This window comes from Cupressus sempervirens, chromosome 9 (assembly GCF_028749045.1).
Source record: "Cupressus sempervirens isolate cs-2001-9-10 chromosome 9, ASM2874904v1, whole genome shotgun sequence".
Classification (NCBI taxonomy): Eukaryota; Viridiplantae; Streptophyta; class Pinopsida; order Cupressales; family Cupressaceae; genus Cupressus; species Cupressus sempervirens.
Window position 1 is genome coordinate 799874727 of NC_143126.1, and position 3525 is coordinate 799878251.

Consider the following 3525-nt stretch of genomic DNA (forward strand, 5'->3'; position numbering starts at 1 on the left):
TGCGGCTCGACTAATTTCATCTAATTGCAATGATATGAACCTAGAATCAGAGGAGTTTTTAAAGGGGTACTTATCTCCCATTGCAACATGTTGTGGGTGCACAGTTCTTAAGTCATGTCTATTGTTATTGATAGAAGATGAGAGTGATGGAGGTACACAATGTGTTTAGGATCACTTCCAAGATAATTTGTCATTAAAGACTTTAAGAGTGTTTGTGAGAAATCATACTTTTATAGCCAAAGAAGTGTAATACTTTAATTCTTGATAACATTGAAATTCACAAAATTAGTTCAAGAGACAACATTTCAATATTATTGTTGTCATAGAGCTGGTCCTAATTCTTACAATGAAGAAATGGTCAGGAGGCACACTAATTATTTTTTTATTTGTAATTTTGTAGTTGAGGTATAATATACTAGAGAGTTCTTCCCACAAACAATCACCTTATAGTTTTTCTAGAAACCTCAAACCTCTTCATGTGGAATAGAATGAAATTATTCAACCTTCTTAGGGTCCAGACAACATTGATCAATAAAAGAAGTAGTCATGGCATGTAAGGATCTTTTACATTTTATTAATCAAGAGAAAGTTAATATGAAAAAAGATGGTAGTGGTTTCAATAACCTTACAAAGGAACAATGTCCCTATTCTTTAAGTGTGATGAATCAAATAGTTTAAAAGTGATAGGTTTCAGCTTTAGATTCCTTGTGGTTTGGTCTAAGATTCTTCGGTGACTATTGTTGGCATTCTGATTGGGCTTCTTAGAAACCTTTATATAGAGCTTATAGGGTCACAACTTTCCCAAGAGCCAAGTCCACCTATTGTCTTGCATTACAATGTGCACCTTCAAAGAGATAAGATAACAGAGAGTCCAATCATTGTTCAAAACACATGGATAGTAGGATGTGAATGGGGTGAAGAATAATGTTGCCCTTTGCCTGTTACTTGTGAAAGATAGAAAGTGGATGATTTGGATAAGTGTAATGAACAAGTGGGAAGACTAGCTAGTAGAAAATATAAGAATGTCAATCACACGAAAATCACCAAAGATTTGGGAGGAATTGCAAAAAAGGGTGCTAAATAACATATCTATTTTCCTTTTACGGAAAGATATCCATTTGTAGCAACTATATTGGTGGGCTAGGATGGTTTCCATATGACTATTAATGGGAAATATATTATGTCATTTGAATATCATGAGAGTCTTGAACCATGGTTGGTCGGTGGGGTGTGATTTGCAAGAGATTTGCAACTCTTTTCTGTATTGGAGAGTGGATTACCAATGTTTGAAGATCATGAACATGTCTTTGATTTGAAATCACTTAAGAATGGTGATTTGGAGAACTTGGATGCAATATGATGCTATTAAGTCTGGAGATGTAGCAGTGTACTTTTTTGTGGAGAATTTATGAGTAGCAAGAAGAATGGAGTCAATGTACAAAGTAGCCATAAGCCAAGGAAAGACCATGCATAAAAGGAAGAGTTTCCTTCGAAAGAGGATGTTATGGAGCTTCAGTATCATGGAAGTGATGTATGCCTATGGTGCATATTTAATATATGTCAGAGGTCCACGTAGCATGAGGGTTTTTAGAATAGTTTTAAAACCCTAACTCTCTTTCTCGCTTGCATTCTTTGATTGATGTTACTTTTGTTGAGGAATCTCAAAGTTGGAATTGAATGTTTATATCTTAATCACTTGTTTTTTCAATAGATTAGACAATCTAATAATCAATTGGTGAAAGAACTCTACTTTTTAGCCCAAGTTCATCTGAATCTTCTCTCCCCTTGTCACCTTTGTAGGCCATCTTGGGTGCATAAGACTAGGATCCAAAACCTTGTTTTTAGTTTTAGGAGGCCTACTTGGGGATTTCATCACCCCTTGGGATGACCTCAACTCTAGCATTCTGGCAGAGTATAAATATTGGGAGGTAAATCCAAAGACACCTCTCTTGGGATCAAGATTTTGTCACTCAAGCTAAGCCTCAAGGAACTTTATACCCTTGAGAAGTGAAAGAGGAGAAGTGGGTTACTGCTCCTCTTGCCTGTGTGATATCTTTTTTGTTTCATCTATAGATTTGGGCCTCATGTACCTTGCATATATCAAGGACTCCTCAGATAAACCAACTGTCAGCTTTGTAGCCAACCATCTAGGATGTTCATGTGCTTGAAGTGATTGCTCGAAACATTTGAAAAAGCATACACACTCCTTGGTGCAAGTATCACATTTTGGAAATCAAAACTTCTATCTGGTTGTTCCTATCTATTGCTTGATCTTTTACTTGTTGAATGAATGTTTGCCAAACTTGTCAATCCTAGCTTAGGGCACTTAGCATAGTCACTACCTTCAAAAACCCCATGGTTTTGATTTTATTCCTTGGAAATATCTCATGTCAAGCCATCCTAAGACTAAGTTTAAGAAGGCTAAGCTTCCTCAAATACTAGCCTATAAGGAAATTGAAGTAGAGCATAAGAAACACACCCCTAACCCTAGGATTGCCAAATTGGATCAAATTGAGAAAGACAGAGCTAAGGTGGGATTGCAAACTGAATGGGACTACAAAATCCAAAACCTAACCCTTCAACATGGTGTTAATATGAGCCTTATTGACAACTCTACTATTTCTCATTTTGATTAGGTCCTTCCTTTTTCTGCACACACTTACACTCTTATAGGTTTAGCCTCTCATCTAGGAATTGCACTATCCCATTCAAGAATTTGAAGTTAGACCATCTCCTCTCATCTTAGGTTGTTGAGGAAGAATCCTCCACCTGCATTGTTAAAATCTTAGCATTATTTCCTCACTCACTTAGAAACATTTTTGCATCATATCTCTCATCATCTTGAGTATCCTTGAAACACAACACTTTTCTAGGAATAGGTTTTTTTTGGTGTCCCACATCACCTTGAGCCAAAGGTTAGGGTCACACTTTTTTTTGCATCACCATCACATTCCCCACATTCATATTTTAGGAAAACACAAGTTTCTTGCACTTAGCATCATATCCTTTAGACACCCTTAGTATCATCCCTCGCTACATTTTCTTCTTTAGGAGAAGCATCCTTTCATGCCACCCACCACACATTTTGGTAGGCACACACAAAAAAAAAAGATGGATCCTAGTCATAGTGGTAACACATTTCAAGCTCATCCATACTCTGTAGTATCTATGACACCATCAAACCCACCACCATAAATCCCAGAAGAACTAGGATCATCCATAGATATTGAGGCTTTCATGAACCAACTTGGTCATGCTACCATCATGAATGGCATCATAGATCAAAACAACAAAACTAGCATGGAAAATTTCTTACGAGACAATGTTGGTGTCTTTGAGTTTGGATATCCACCACCTATCAACATAATAGATCCTACTCACCCATTGTTTGGATGCCAACCGCCTTAGGTAGAACCAACAGACCGAAATATCCCCTCGACCCAAGTGTTGGTTCGCATTCCACAGAACACTCATCCCATTCTCACTCAACCATTAGTGCATACTACATCTCAACCAACCTCAAGT

General features: G+C 37.2%; 1 pseudogene; it reads left to right on the plus strand.

The window, feature by feature from the left end:
* The first annotated feature begins 334 nt into the window (after positions 1–334).
* Positions 335–1412, plus strand: LOC149541127 (beta-1,3-galactosyltransferase GALT1-like; annotated as a pseudogene).
* Positions 1413–3525: the final 2113 nt, after the last annotated feature.